The sequence below is a fragment of the Actinia tenebrosa genome, unplaced genomic scaffold (genome assembly GCF_029948245.1).
Source record: "Actinia tenebrosa isolate PJP-AT-01 unplaced genomic scaffold, QUT_ActTen_1.0 PGA_scaffold16__25_contigs__length_10494907, whole genome shotgun sequence".
NCBI classification, from domain to species: Eukaryota; Metazoa; Cnidaria; class Anthozoa; order Actiniaria; family Actiniidae; genus Actinia; species Actinia tenebrosa.
Window position 1 is genome coordinate 3177067 of NW_028292576.1, and position 17312 is coordinate 3194378.

At 34.0% G+C, this 17312-nt stretch overlaps 1 protein-coding gene across 4 annotated transcripts in view; it reads left to right on the top strand.

Annotated features, from left to right (window-relative positions):
- LOC116301943 (substance-P receptor) overlaps positions 1-17312 on the top strand; it is a 34104-nt gene that overhangs the window by 8646 nt on the left and 8146 nt on the right. Inside the window, exon 1 of one of the 4 annotated variants that reach the window (XM_031711116.2) lies at positions 6880-6970. The exons of 1 other annotated variant lie outside the window; for it this stretch is intronic. The gene's annotated coding sequence lies outside the window, so the exon portion shown is untranslated. Of the gene's footprint in view, positions 1-6879; positions 6971-11390; positions 11439-14842; positions 14984-17312 lie in introns of those variants that run through there. 2 more of the 4 variants (XM_089030927.1, XM_089030924.1) reach the window with 2 other exon arrangements.

Consider the following 17312-nt stretch of genomic DNA (forward strand, 5'->3'; position numbering starts at 1 on the left):
GTAAAGAGAAGAGATGAAGTCATTAAAATGAATAGGGATCGGAAAAGTTTGCTTTAAAATTCATACTGCATATCTACATGAGATTTACTTTGGTTTAAGCCGTGAAGCAAATCCTATTATTTACTTTGAGGCAAAAGATGTTTTTTGAAGAAAATGAAATCCCTCTTGAACTGCATGGGTGTTGTTGTCTTGATCGACAAAAAATAGGAACTCGAAGTCTTTTTTTTTTTTTTTTTTTGTAGAAAACCCGTCTTCTACCGTTGCCCTTAGAGTGGGTATAAATTTGTTAGCATTCAATGTCACCTTTTATAACACATTCCCAAGTCTTTCGTATAGGATTGACGTCAGATATTTCTGATTCAAAAATCGTTTAAAATTGATGATTCGATTCTTTCATCATATCGGTTGGTGTTGAAATGAAATGTTATCAACTGAATGACTAGTTTAATGTGTGCATCAACAATTTACGAAATTGAATAAAAAACCTAGTGAAAAAAAGACGTGAGTGATAAACAGGAAGTTAAAACGTTTCAAAATATTTTTCTTCAGTATATCAAAATGACATCAAGCATCAAGTATTTGAAGCTGAAGTGTTGTGCTCAAAAATTGAGACCTCACTTCAAAGCTACTCCCTAATATCGTGAATAGTGACATTTGGAGAGTTCTGAACCTAGTTGATCAAGACTTTGATAAATTTTCTAAAGCCCTAGAGCATTTTCCATTTCTAAAAGAAACTTAGAAAGGTCATTCAAAAGCTTTGACTTAAAATTTTCTATGTAAGACAATTTAAAATTCAATTATTTTAAAATTTTTCAAAGCTTAAAATGTATAAAAACCTTCTTAGTCATTGGTTGATTTAATTTTCATGAAGTCTGGAATAACTGTCAAAGCAAAATATACGAAAAGGGTGGGAAACAAAACAATGTTTCTCGTCTGAGTAAACTCAATTTTAGCCATCAAAACCAGGTTTTTGTATATATTACCCATCAAAAATGTTTTGGTTTTTTTTTTTCAAATTTTTTTTGAACGACTTGGGATGATTTAATTTATTATGTAGACATTCGTGTTTTACTGGGAAATACGCCACTCGTATTTTTCAGACGAACTACATCCGGGACCTCAGACATATATTCCATATCCTTATATCATCTTTTCCATTGTTTTCCAACAAGTTTTTGTCTGCTAATGGTCTATATAATAATAATAATAATAATAATAATAATAATAATAATAATAATAATAATAATAATAATAATAACAATAATAATAATTGACTAAAATATTGACTTCTTAGGTGCTCACTACGAAATTCTAAGTAGAGACAGAACGTGTTATTTGGACAGCAATTAGCTAGCCTAACCATAGAACGCTCTCAGAAATGGATTATTTCACAGAATTGTGAAATTGTTAAACGTTTTATGTGTTTGTAGTTCCAAGAGAGGCTCATTTAATCTTGAAGAACTCAAAGTTGATCTTAGCTTCATGTACTATATACTCAATTGAGAACTTTTAGTATATTTTATCTTTAATTTTTTTTTCTGTTTTGTATCATACCCATTTTATAGATTATTGAAAATTCTTTTTTATTTTATTTATTTATTTATTTATTACTTTTATAATAATGTGAATACTATATATTATACTTAGTCCACATTGCCTAGGCTAAGCCCGTAATGATGTTGATACATTTAGTGAGATTTTATCAATAAAGTTCCCCATAATAATAATAATAATAATAATAAAATATAATAAATAACTTTATTGACAATAATAATTAACTAATAATTCATTATAATATGAGACGTGATAAGAATATTGCTATAATTATAAAACAAAAAAGAAAAGATTATGAATATAAAATAACAAATCTATATAATATATACTTATTTATCTATGAAAACATATTTGTAAAATAAATTAATAGCTCAAAACACGAGTCCAGCTCTTCACACTGATATAATACTATATTAAAACTATACAATTATTATTAAAATCTAAATATTTCTAAATTTCCGCTACATTGGCGTTAAGATTAAAGTCATTCAAGAATTCATTGTCCATAAAAAAAGGGGTTCTTGTCCCCCTGACACACATGTGTACTGACTTAATTATTTCAAAAGATAATCGAGTTCTAATCCATGTTATAGTACTTGCATATGTGTCCCCTGTCTTCTTGGTTAATTTCTCAGTAAGGTGCTTTAGAAAAATCTGGCATTCTGCCCCCATTCCTCCATTTGTACCAAAAACTAAAGGCGTAAAAGTTCCCATATCGACGTCGATTACTCTTTGCTGGTACTTTCTCTCTTTTTCGCTTTCTTGATCCTTGAAGATTGTAGAAGTGGATTTGTTTTGGTTGCTCTTGGAATTAACATGCGATACTCTTACGTCAAAAAATGCAGTTACTCCCTGTGCCCAAAACGATCCAGCTTTGATGTCGAGCCTTGCATCCTTACTTGTGCTAGTAGATTTTAGATTAAATTGTTCGCCATCCAATGGGATAAGCTGTGGCTCCTTTTGAACGTTGTTGCAAACCTTGTTTAAAAGTATGGCAAGTAGATCACGGACATTGTCATGCCTTTGTGCACATAATAATAATAATAATAATAATAATAATAATAATATATTTATTTTATTCTTTTATTTATTACTTTTATAGTAATGTAAATACTATATATTATACTTAGTCCACATTGCCTAGGCTAAGCCCGTAATGATGTTGATACATTTAGTGAGATTATCAATAAAGTTCCCCATAATAATAATAATAATAATAATAATAATAATATATTTATTTTATTTATTTATTTATTACTTTTATAATAATGTAAATACTATATAGTATACTTAGTCCACATTGCCTAGGCTAAGCCCGTAATGATGTTGATACATTTAGTGAGATTTTATCAATAAAGTTCCCCATGATAATAATAATAATAATAATAATAATAATAATAATAATAATAACAATAATGATATATTTATTTTATTCTTTTATTTATTACTTTTATAATAATGTAAATACTATATAGTATACTTAGTCCACATTGCCTAGGCTAAGCCCGTAATGATGTTGATACATTTAGTGAGATTATCAATAAAGTTCCCCATGATAATAATAATAATAATAATATATTTATTTTATTTATTTATTTATTACTTTTATAATAATGTAAATACTATATAGTATACTTAGTCCACATTGCCTACGCTAAGCCCGTAATGATGTTGATACATTTAGTGAGATTTTATCAATAAAGTTCCCCATAATAATAATAATAATAATAATAATAATAATATTAGATATTATTATTTTTTGAATATAAAATTCTCGTTATCTAGAGTAACCGATTTTATATCAATTGCTTAAAAAAAACTAAAAAATGAATTGAATTTGAGTTAATGAAGTTTATAGTTAGTAAAATGAATAGCCAAACGGATGCTCCTCTTATTTAGTTTCTAATTTACTTCATCGTAATAGTTGGAAAAGACAGTAGGAATAAGGCTGCGTTCATAATGTATGGCAGGGGGGGAAGGGGAGCAGGGGAAATTCAGGGGGGATCGGAAAACATTTTACCAGTAAAATGGGGGGGTTTGAAAAATTTTATAGGAGAATTGGGGTGGGGGGGGGGGGATGCAAAGTTTTTAGAAGAAGCTACGAGAGGTTTCCGGAGGGGTGGGGAAAAATCATTTTTTGGGGGACTTCAAGGGGAGGGGGGGTCTTAAGAATTTTTTTGTCAATTGAAGATTTCACCTGCCCCCCCCCCCCCCCCCCCCCCCCCGCCATACATTATACATTACGCAGCCTAAGAAGGCTGACAATTTCAATGAAATAGTTTGTAGCTTCCTATCTAAAGAAAGTCATTAATGTTAAGTTTGGTAGGATACTTAAATATACTTAATAATTGGAATAAGATATAAAGCAGAGCAGATCGAAACTGGTCAGCTCTTAGAATTCAGAAGATATATAATTGATTGTTCATAGAGTTTATCTTGGGCAGCTATTGTTTCCTCAGGATGGTAGACGGAAATGTCTCAAGAGATTTTGATCTAATTTTTTAGTTCCAGTACATATGGCAATTAAAATTGGCAATATTTATCTCTATAGATATTGATAATTATGGATAAACCACGTGAAAGACCACACCTATATAAAAAAGACTTCTATATATAGCATAGATATTCAACCACTAGATGCTCTTCTTTAGTAAAAAAATATTTTACAGAAATAAATTTTAAATTCTAAATTAAATTTCAAATAATTTTTTCATAAATTATATATAGCTACGTGAAAGACAACGCCTACATAAAAACGACTCCTATATATAGAATAAATACTCACCCTTTAGATGCTCATCTTTAGCACGAAAAGTATTTTACAGACATGATTAATTATGTATAGCCACGTGAAAGACCACGCCTACATAAAAACGACTTCTATATATAGAATAAATACTCACCCTTTAGATGCTCATCTTTAGCAAAAAAAAGTATTTTACAGACATCATGGTAAGCTCGTGAAGCTTTTTGAGTACCAATGAACTAAGAGGATAACAAATGACTCTTGGTGACTCATTTCATTGAGGGTATTGTGACCCGAGTAAGGTGATAGTTAAAGTTATGTTTTGGCAAACAAACTGTTGTCTTTATCAATTAAATTATTGGCTTCTGATTGGCTAGAATCCTTTCTTTTCCAATTTCTGGTTACGAAATTTTTCTACGATTGAGATCATTATCTGAAGTCTAATCGATCCAATATATGACAAACCAGGCTGTTTTCGGATTCCTCTTCCAACGTAATGATAAATACGAGAATCTCATATCTCAAAGTCCAATAAAAAGAGCATAAAGTAAACTAAGAATACTCAAAATATGCTGCTGATTATGAAGTGATCGAAAATCCAAAATGGCTTCCTCTGCAAACAACGTGCGTGGATTCTTCCAGTGACGTCACTTGGCGAGTACAATGGATTCCATGGTTACGGGAATTACCCAAAACGATGAGAAGCGTTATCCGAAAAATGCGAAATCTAGCCACCTCGATAGCTCTCCACGAGCTAAAAATGACTCCTATGTATAGACTAGATGATCACCCACTAGATGTGTATTTTTACGACAGACCACAGATCTACATATATATGACTCATATTTATATTAAAGACTGATTATCTTCAGGGATTGTCTTTAAAAACCATCTTTAATTATGAATAGCCAATGAGTCACCACGCCTACTTAACAAGCACCCTTTCAAAACTTAAAGAGACATTTAATTATTGGCCCAGTTTGGCCCTAATACTTTTTGATTAAAGATAGCTACGCCTAATACTTCACGTCCACTTTGGAGATCGCAACGAGCATTATATTTAAGATAACGTCTAATTACAAGGGCCAACGCCGAGATGCTTCTATAGACAACGATCCTGTATTTGAAATATCCTTAGTATTTTTCGAGAGATTGAGTTGAAATAGATAATAAAATGAAGAGATCTCGTAAAGCACTTTGTCAAACACCGCAAATTTTTTAGCATATACAAAAAGTCATACATATATATATGTTATACATTTATATATACCATAGTGCCTATTTGGAGCAAACTGCCAATTAATCTTCAAAGAGAAAGCAAATAAGGCCAGATATGGTCTATTAGAATACTTAGCTGTTGGGCGCCTAGCCTCTAGTAATTGATTTTGTGATAGCGACGAAAGGTAATTATAAAAAGATTTAGCTATTTAGTTCACGTTTTTATACTTTTGCTTGAATGGTTTCTCATCTTAGACCACATGTCATTCACGTAGATATTATCTTATTTTGCAAAGAGACAAACATTTTGGATATAAAATGGAAATGTAAATCGTCTTAAAACTCAGAAACTTGATCCAAAGATGTTTACATCAAAGAACATGAAATCAAAAGTAATAACATTTTGATTCTAAAATCGCCTGATAGAATTGTTTTGGTCGTTGAAATCTCTTGAAAAAAATATAAAATGGAAGATCTGAACTACGCTTCAGTCAAGAACATTTATCACAGAAAAAAAATTCCAAACTTGAAAAAACGTAATTTCGACATCTTTAATAACTACCCAAACACAAAAACACCTTAATATAAAATAGGTTTAGGTTCTTAATCTAAAGTTTTATAGAGGTCAGGTCATTTTTTATATGTGTATGTATGTATACATACACTTATTTCAATAAAGTTAGTCACCTGAAAAGCTATAAAGCTGAGGCCGACCAGGATTATGGGTGGATTCATTTTACACGTTCAATCGCTTGATAACTGTTCATGGACTTGCGAATCTTTTACCGGTTACAGTCTCACCTCTTCTGAGCATCATCGAGCTGAAGTTTGTATTAAAAAAGCTTTGTATATAGATTCTTTTTTTATATGAAAAGTTTCCCATGATGCTCAGTGATCTCAGCTTCCTAGGTTTTTGGTGACTAACTTTATTGAAATAAGTATAAATTTCACTGTTTCTTTAACATTTCACATAATTTTTCACAGACGGCAATGAATTTTCGAATTTAAAGCACTCTTTTCTAATAATAATAGTACAAATATTGTTCTCGCAAAATTAAGGCACATGTAACGCTATTATATATTTTCAAAAAGCAAATAAAATCAAAGGCTTATTATATTACTTTTTCCTCTGTTGCACCTAGTAGGTCAATGTTTTTTACTTAACGCCAACGCGCATTGTAAATTATAGCATACCCATTTCTTTGCTAATTTTGGTATTTTGAAAACACTTTAATTAGCGATCGGGTAGTGACTAAGATTGTGTCAAATTAATTCGTACGTATACGATCAATTGTCTTATTTTATATAAATCAGAATGTTAACGTTTGAATCTAGTGTTGAGCTCAACTTGGGCGGAAACACTTTGTATGCTTAGGGAACTGGGAAGACTCGAGAAGTGGAAAGAAACAGGTTGAATCCGGTAGAAAAGAAGACTTTGCACGGACAAAGAAGGTCAGTTATACTGAACGAAGGTATATTGTAGAGTGTTTGTAGAGTTTATTTCTTGTTCTCAAGGGAAAGAATTTTCTAAAAGAAAAGTTTGAAGAAAAATTTTCGAGAGAGTAAAACTGAGTTCTTATCCTCGTTCTCCTTACTCTTCTCTCAGTTACAACTGAGAAAATAACAACAATCTCGTTTAACTAAGATCCGGGTTTTCAAATTTCAATTTCAGTGTTCAAATAAACAGATCTTTACAAGCGCATATATGTCAACCGAAAAAACAAATTGCAACCAATTAAGAATTCCCCCCCCCCCCCCCCCCCCCAAATAGATAGATTTTAGTTTATATACCTTATTTCATGATTGTTGCTAGAAAATATTTTGGCAATTTAGAAAATACAATGCAGTAGAATCTAAAGTTAAATTGGCTAATTTCTATTTTGACATTTTTGCAGAATGTAGTTTATGTACCTCTATTTAGCGAACAGTTGTCAAAGTCCCAAAGAGGCTTTGTGCACTAATTTACTATCTCTCCATTTATCGACCAACCTCTATTTAGAAACCAGTTGTCAAAGTTCCAAAGTGGGTTTTTGCACTAATTAATGCTTCAATTATTTCCGAAAAGCTATCATTATCAGCTGTCCGAAGGAGTACGCGCGAAAAGGATTGTTGGTAGAAACGTCTCTCACTTTTAGACCGCACGGTTCATCACATGAATTTTGAGTCCGCCATCTTGAAGATTTGCCTAGTTAGTGAATAGTGGCAAATTTTTCACGCCTTTGTGTCTCCAAAGCCTCATCTGAGTTAATTTACTTATACACAATTACGTCTGTTGATTGTAAGTGAAAGAAACAAGAATAAATGCGAATATGATTATGACTCTAACGATCGTGAATTGTCTTGGTTCTTCACTCGTAAAAATAGAGTTTGCTTACATTTGATTTTACACCTTTTGCTGTTCATTAACAGAAAATGTACATTCATTTGTGCCAATAGTTGTATCAATAACGTGTAATGTACTTTCATCAACGCTACAAGTAACATCATTAGCGCGAATCAGCTTTCGATAACGATATTTGAATATGAGTGTATATTCATAGGCATCAATGGACAATCAATAGCGCATTCGTACATTCATATACACGGAATGTATTTTCTTGTGCGCGAAATTCAACTTCTATAACACCAAATGACAAACAATAGCATTTATGGGCAATCATTTACCCAAAAGTGAAAATTCATTAGTGCTATTAGCATAATCATTGACAATCTATAACGCGCTTGGACAATCATGAGGGTCAACGTTATATTCTATGGCGTGGTTCGACAAACATTTGCATGATTCGAATGAACAATAAGAGAAATAAAACAATCATTAGCGATTTTTTAAAAAACTATTTTAGCCTTCAATTTCTTAGCCACTTATACATCGTGGCAAATACGTTTGCATATATTTGAACCACTGATCACATTTAGCGATAGTGATGGTTGCCACATTTCTCTGGAACCCTTCCATTAGCAACTGCTTTCTGTAGAGACCTAGAGCAATCCCTTGTCGTCTTGCCTCAGCCCGATCGCTCGTATGTTGTTGGATCTCTGGACGGCTGAGATCGGCTTTGATTGCTGCTTTAAGTGAGCTAATTGCTATTCTCCTACGCAGCCGCTATTATGGAGGCAGTTTCCTGAGTTTTTTACAGTATATGTATTAAAGTGATTAAAAAAAAAAACGCTAATGATTGTTTTATTTCTCTTATTGTTTATTCGAATCATGCAAATGTTTGTCGAACCACGCTATAGAATATAACGTTGACCCTCATGATTGTCCAAACGCGTTATAGATTGTCAATGATTATGCTAATAGCATTAATGAATTTTCACTTTTAGGTAAATGATTGTCCATAAATGCAATTGTTTGTCATTTGGTGTCAGTTGAAGTTGAATTTCGCGCACAAGAAAATACATTCCGCGCATATGAATGTACGAACGCGCTATTGATTGTCCATTGATGCCTATGAATGTACACGCATATTCAATTGTCGTTATTGAAAGTTGATCCGCGCTAATGATGTTACTTGTGGTGTTGATGAAAGTACATTACACATTATTGATACAACTATTGGCACAAATGAATGTACATTTTCTGTTAATGAACAGCAAAAGGTGTACTTGCTATATGTCGAGAAATATTCCAAATAGCAAGATTAAGTACTTAAAACGGTTCTTGTGCTTTGGCTGAGTCATTCAGCGAGAAAATAGCAAAATAACACTCGTTCAAGCAGCACAGATCGCTGTTCCAACTCTACTCGATGGGAAGAACGACCTAGAGGCAGCCATCAACAATTTTATAGCCAAAGACAAGGCAAAGAAGAATAAAAACACAAAACTCCTGTGAACCTACTCGCATTCGTGAATGCCAGAATCACCAAACGCTACTCTCAAGCCATTTAATCGTCTTATATTTACCTTTGCAGGTAAATAAACAATGAAATTGTATGTAGATAATATAAGAAATATTCAAATGTGTTGTAAACTCTATTTTCTATCATAAATCCGTGAAATCCGTCAGAAATCCTTTCCGAGCTTCGTCGAACCGCGTGTATTTTTCTTGAAAGAGGACTTAGAACGAAAGCCGCTCGACTGAAATTCAAAACGCACCGTGATTGGTCAGTTCGCGCGCTCTCCGGACAGCTGGTACTTTCCCAAACGTCAAATGAAAGTCATTTTTAATTTTTTAATTTTCGATTTTTTAAAATTAAAAAAAAAATTTAAATTAAAAATTATTTTTTTTAGCTTTTATAAATTTTTTTTTATATGTGGAAGGCCACTTAGTCAATGTAATGTGTAAAAAGATACCTACTCATGTCCTCCTCAAAAAGGGGAGGTTCCTTACCGGAAAAATACTCGTTGTTATAAGATAAGGTCAATCTGCATGGACGTACATTGAAGACAGTACGAGAAAACACTTAGAGCAAACGGAACCTGTCAAAGGAAACATCTAGAAAATTCTGGTGGCTTTTTTAATGAAAAATTAATTTCGAAGACTGTACTTGCCCAATCCAAGATTATCCAAATAGATCAAAGACCATGTACGATAGGGGCCGGGAAGTCAAATCTGTCTAGAGTAGTGTTTAGGGAGTAAAGTTTTATGCAGTTATTTTGGCTAAAGATGAGGTTACACAGGACGTTTCGCAACGACGATTTTTCGCGATACGACTCGTTGATTTTCAATACATGCTCACGAGTTAGCTTTTTGCGTAACGTAAAGCGTGGTTTTCACTAGCGACATAAGCATAAGCATAATCACCGACATAAGCGTATCAAGCCCACTCACTTCTCTGTTGACGTCCTCCGCCTCACTAAGACATGAGCACAAGCATAAGCATAAGCACAAGGATCAAAGCAATCTCCTTTTTATCAGTTCGTAAATCAACATTTTACGCGGGACTATTTTTAGCGATTTCAAAGCCGCCATTTTGTTTGTTGACATCAATATGAGAGTATTGAACTGTATTTTGGGTATGCGTTGCGCGAAAAATCGTTAATGAAGCTGTTACACTAATCAACTTGCAAAAAAATCGCAATTCTGCGTTGCAAGTTTTTGAAGCTAAATCAAAAACTTGCATGTAACGCGTTGCCGAATCCGAAAATCGTTGTAGATGGCATATTACACGGTATCAATTTTTCGAGTAACGGTGTATCGCTAAACATCGTCGTTGCGAATCGTCCAGTGTAACATCAGTTTAAGGAGGATTCGATCAAAACATGACAGCAATAAGGAAATTTCATAATGCAGGGCGTATTTCTAGAGCATAAGCTTCATAGACGACGTCAAATTAAGGTATCGTTTTAAGGAGCGGCAAACCTTGACCATATTGCACGATAAACGCCCATTAATGTTGAGTGTAATCAAAAGAATCATTTAATGTATCCAGATTTACGAGACGCCGACTGCTTAGATGTCGTACTAATTTGTTAAAATTAAAGATAAAGGCGTGCAACGATTGGCTGATTTTACTGTTGACGTCACATCGTTCCAGAAATATTTGAAGTCTAGCCGTGACACGCTGAATCAACGGACATTTTTCTTGAAATTTCTGATTTTAATAGCGATGATTCGAAAACCGATTATTGATATTTTACAATTCGCTAATAGTTTTTTTTAAATAAAATGATCAAGGTTATAAGCAAGAGAGAGTTAAAAAACAAGAGAATTTTCTGGGCTCATGAAAACAAATTATGAATTTTCGTGTAATTTCAGCGATGTGACAATGATAAATGGACATGAGTACTTGCCCGCGCTTAACTGCGCCGCTGTCATACGTACGTTGGTAAATATCGATAACAAGTTATTATGCAAAGACTAGAAAGATCGAAATCTCTTTAAAAGCACATAAAATTAAAACATTGAGTGTTACAATCATTTTAAACGTGTCTGAATGATTTGAGCTGGAAAAGGTGCATGTTATTCTTGAAATCAGAGGTAAGAAATCAACGCTGTTTGTTTTGGGGATTAACGGATGACGTTCAAGTCATTTAAGGATTAAGTAAATGGAAAGCCATAAATAGGGGAAACTTTAATGAAACATCTTCTGTGCTGATCAAAATCAGGGCAGTTCAAAGATCGAATTTGAATTAAGCGTGTTAGGCTTTTGCACAGGAATAACGGAAAGCTGAGGAAACCAGAGAAAACAGCCCTTGAATCAAAGGAGAGACCTAACAAACTCTACTTACAAGTCATTTAAGGATTAAGTAAATGGAAAGCCATAAATAGGGGAAACTTTAAACCTTTAAACAGATGAAACAGCTTCTGTGCTGATCAAAATCAGGGCAGTTCAACTGATCGAATTTGAATTAAGCGTGTTAGGCTTTTGCACAGGAATAACGGAAAGCTGAGGAAACCAGAGAAAACAGCCCTTGAATCAAACGAGAGACTCAACGAACTCTTCTTACAATTATGTGATGCCGAGTCTAGAGATTGAACCAAAGAATCCTGAGGTGAGAGGCAGCGTACTATCGGTACCATGACCCTCCATTCGAATATCCATGAAACCCTAACATATACATATAATTTAGTCTAACTGTTGAATAGCTGACGTCACCTAAAAGGGGGTGAAAAATAAGATGTAATCGACTGTCTTTTCGGTTCGTTAAACTTACTAATCTTAAGCTTTGAACTTATAACAGTTAATGAATCAACACTATTCTTTAAAGGATTCCACGCTGTTCATTAACGCAGATCCGATCAGTTCCATTCAGAAACAAATCACTTAATCATACTTTTTTGAAATTAATGATCTATTTTGGGATTGATTTTGTACTTCCTAATCATTGTAACGTTCAAGTCTTTTAAGTCCCTTTCACAGTTCCCTGTACCATCTTGAAAAATAGCCGCCTCTTTGTTTCGAAGCTACACGAACGGTGAGCTTGATATGATAGAGACATGAATAATCGTTCAAAGGTGTTAATATGGGTCTCTTTTATTGAATGTTCACCGTTCGCTTCGCTTCGATTCAAAGGCACGGCTACCTTTCAAGATGGCGCAGGGAACTGTGAAAGGTACTATTTAACGAGGATCTATTGGAGGGTAAGTCTTATTCCAGCTGCGGTAATTCCATGATCCAGCTCCAGTGGCGGGGTCCAGGGGGGGTCGAAGGGGTCCACGGAACCCCCCTTGAAGGTTTGGTATTTTAGGTAATAGAAATATGTCTTATATAAATTTTAATAAAAAAATATTAGTAGTTTTGCGTTGGGTCGTGTTATTATAGCTTGGTCCGTTACTAAATAGTAAATTAGGTGATTAGAGCCAATTTTTTTGTCAAACATCGACTAAACAAAAGAGAATTATACACAGTTTAAGAAACGGAACCCCCCTTTGAAAAATTCTGTATTCGCCACATCGATAGTCTTTCTTATCAAATTTGATATATTGGAACAGCTCCAGCTACTGACAATCGATACTCTTTCTTATCAAATTTGATATATTGGAGCAGCTCCAATATATCAAATTTGATAAGAAAGAGTATCGATTGTCAGTAGTCATTATGCAGACCTAGAAAGAGAAAAGTTAAGGATTTGCTTCGAAGCTAAAAGATTAAAAAAAAAACAAAACTGAACAATAGCATAAAACAACAAGAACAACAACAAAAGTGAAACAAAACGAAACAAAAAAAAAGAAAAACAAGAAAAAAGACGAAGAACTAAAAAAAAAACAAAAATTAAACCAACTGATGAGACAAGCTATGGACACATACTGTCCAGTAAACCGCTTAACGAATCAAAGCATTTCTGACATCATTTATACACTTATTTCAATAAAGTTCAAAGCTGAGACCGACAAGGATTATGGGTAGATACATTTTACATGTTTCAAGCGCTTGATAACTGTTGATGGACTTGAGATCTTCTACCAGTTACAAGTTAACCTCCTCTTAGCATCCTCAACTGCTGCAGTTTGTGTCGAAAACTTTACTTGTTGGATATGAAATATTTCCCATGACTCTCAGCGATCACTGCTTTCTAGCTTTTTGGTGACTACCTTTATTGAAATAAGTATATATGATTAGCAATAGACAGAACACGAAGCAGAAATAGATGAGTCACAGTTGAAGCCTTAGGGGAAAAATCGGTCAGTGACGTTCAAAAATCTATATTACCGTATATTGGCACACATAACAAGTTGGTTTTCATTTGTTATGAATGGAAGTTAATCAAAAGAACATTCCTTTTCCTTCCTACACAAATCATCAATTAACTTACCGCTAGTAATAAATTACTCTAGATGACGTCTATTGCTAATTGCCTTCACGGAGATAGATTAATTTTCGAATACCCGTAATTAACCGGAAACGCTTTCAACTATGAGGCAGAATATTCTCTCGAACACGAGAAAAGGACGACTAAAAATAAAAGGATTTCTTTTTCAAAGAATGAAATGTGTTTGATCAAAACATTCGTTTAAAAAATATTCACTTGTCGTTCAAGCTCGGAAAATAATAGATATATGTAGATGGAACAACAAATTAATATCTAAAGACACTTCGGCTTATTCTCGACTTTCACAACCCACTTATTTTGCTGAAGGCTGATCAGACAATGTTGAAAATACCTTGTTTGGTATCCAAAGATAAAATGAAGAAGTAAAAAACAGAAAATGATAGAAGCTTGAAGACGTTTAAGGTCAATTTTAAACATTTTTTTCGTAAGTCAATACATTTTCTGTAAGACCAAAACTCTTGATGATCTGTACACGCAAAAATAACTTGGAATAAACTGATAATCAGTATTGTACAGATAAAAGCAGGTATAGTAAAAATTCAATTAAGAAACCTTTCAATTTGGGACAGTTTTTTGATTGGTTACCCCCCCCAAAACGCAAGGCATTTTGGGGATGTGAAAGTCGAGAATAAAGATACGATTATTACAGATACTGATTTCAAATATGAAAGTGGGTGAACCTAAGCGTTTCATGTATCCTATCATCGATCACTGTTTCAGTGTCAACGCGTTTCCATAAAGTAACACAATTAAGATAGTATTCTCGAATGGTCAAGCTTTTTAACTTGATTACTTTATTATGAAATGTTTATTGTTGAATTTGCTTTTATTGATAGAATAATAAGTCGCTATTTATATTGCTTTGTCACGAAGCTCGTACGGGTTGAAAGTTCGTTTCTGAAAACGTGAAGCAGCTGTGATGATAATTGGAGATTCAAGGGTTTCAAGACACCCTATTGGTTGATTACAAACTGACTTGATTTACAATCAAGCAACTCGCGCCTGCGCGTTAGACTTTATCGCTTTTATTTATATAATCGAATTTGAAGCGGTTAATTTCAGAACTCCTGACGTTTTCTAGTGCAGCTTTGCATTGGAGGTCGAGAAATTTTTCATCAGACCTCTTTGTTGTTTAATACAATCTTCAAATTCCACTCGTGGTCCAGTGGCCTATTGCACTATCCTCATTTTTCAGAAGTTGACACTACCACGAAGATTGCAACCAATTGGAACCCGTGGAGTCCTGCTAAAGTAAGTGTAACAACGAATTAACATAAATTACCAAAAAAGGTAAATCAGACCCAGGCCTGCGCGGTAGCTTTTTACTTTCGAGTTTTGTTTTACACGTGCAAAATCATCCGTAGTATTATTCGTTTAATTTTTCGTATCATAAATTTATGTAGGACTTTTAACCGTCAGGTATGTAACTAGTGCATTATTTTCCTTATATTCATATTAGTTTGTAATATTTTGTTTGTTTTTGTTTAGAAACCTCACTCGACTCACTCGTTTCATTCGATCAAATTACCCAACTTACTTTACTGTGAACTTATTCTTCTTATTGTACTTCGACTGATTCAAGTTAAATACAGAAATAGTTTCAACAACCCAGCGAACGTTTCAACGTTTTTTAGTGCCTACAGTAAGTTTATACTTGAAATTATACAGGAATGTGAAACAATGTTCGTAGGTAAGCTTAGTTCATTTTCATTCCAACTGATCTTATTTCTCGACAATTTGGAAGTTGCTTGGTTATATTAATTGGTTGATTTATTTAGCTCTCTGTTGTAATTTCGACAATTATATTCTTTGCTTGGTTGACTCGGTACAGGAGTCTCGTCTTTAAACCTTGGCTTGATCCTGCAGAGTAGCTTCTAAATTTCCAAACTTGTCGATTGTACTTACTTATATGATTGACTATTACACATTACTGGACAAGTATGTTTTAATTTTCAGGGGTATAGTAAGATTACTGTATTTCAGAATATCAAACAATCCCGGATAGGGTCTAAGTAGGGGCCGCGTAGCGGCCCAAAGAGTGGAGGGAATTCGAAGGCGGTTGCAAGGAAGGGGACCGGGGGGCGGTTGCAAGGTAGGGGGGCGGGGGCATGCTGCCCCGGAAAATTTTACAATCTTAAACTCTCTAGATGCGCTTTCCAGCGTTCTGAGGCAGTATTTTAGCATAAACATTCCTATTCTCTTATCTTTGTGTCTATGCGTGTTTCAGCACGATTTTGATTTTTTTTTAATTCTTAATTTTTCTTTTTAAACAATTTGGGTAAGATATTTTATAGATTACAAAAATTTGTTGTTCTAACGTTGTTGAAAAAAAAATCCAGAAAAATTAATTTGATGAGCTAAATGATAGACGTATGAAACGCATAAAAAAATTTGATTATGAAGAAATTACAAAAAAAAATTTGATCATGAAAAAATAAAAAAAATTAAATTTAAAAAAAAAAAAATCATGGGGAAAAAATGGGGGGGGGGGGGGCTAAATCCTCCCTAGCCCCTCCCTCTCCGCGGCCCCTGCTAAGTCAGAGAAGGATTCACTTGTATCCCAAATGTTAGATTTGCATTGATTGACATGTAATTATATATGACGATCGTACATAATAAAACACAAATACACCACAATTACTGGCGACGAGGATGGCCACATTGTAAAAATTCGGAGGACTTCTTCTTGAAATAATGTGAGATTTCCTTGGTTTTCACAAACAAAAATGGCCTTTATTGGAAGAATAGAACCATTCGACGAAGCTACAGAAACATGGAGTGCGTACATCGAGCGTTTGGAACAATATTTTACAGTCAACGAGATCAAAACAGAGAAGAAAGTTCCCGCGCTTCTTACGCTACTTGGAAGTAAAACTTATAATCTCTTACGAAATTTAGCAGCTCCAGAAAAGCCTTCTGAGCTTGAGTATAATACCATCGTACACCTTTTGGAGAGACAACTATCGCCTAAACCGTCTGTAATCACTCAACGTTTCCGATTTCATACAAGAATGCAAGACGAAGGAGAAACTATAAACGACTATGTAGCACAACTAAGGAAGTTGGCGATTCACTGCAACTTCGATAACCTGAACGACACACTCAGAGATAGATTAGTATGTGGAATCCGTAATACCGGAATACAGAAAAGATTGCTTTCAGAATCTACGTTACCACTGGAAAAAGCTATCGCAATATCCGTAGCAATGGAAATGGCCGCGAAAGACGCCATTGAATTACAAGGTAAGCACAAAGAAGTTGGTGTAAACAAGATAGCTAAAGCAAAGCCTAGAAAACCAACCGAAAATCAGCTTAAACCAAGAGATAATACGTGTTTTAGATGTGATAAACCAGGTCATTCATCTAATTCATGTAAACATAAAGAAGCTACATGTTATTTTTGCAAGAAGAAAGGACATATCGAGAAAGCATGTTTAGCTAAACGCAGACAACAAACACGCCGCCATACACGCCGGAATGTACACGCCCTCGATAACAATGCCGATAGCGAAGACGAGTCGGACAGCGACAATGAACTTCCCGTAGGAAGCTTAGACATTAATTCGATAAAAGAGAAGAA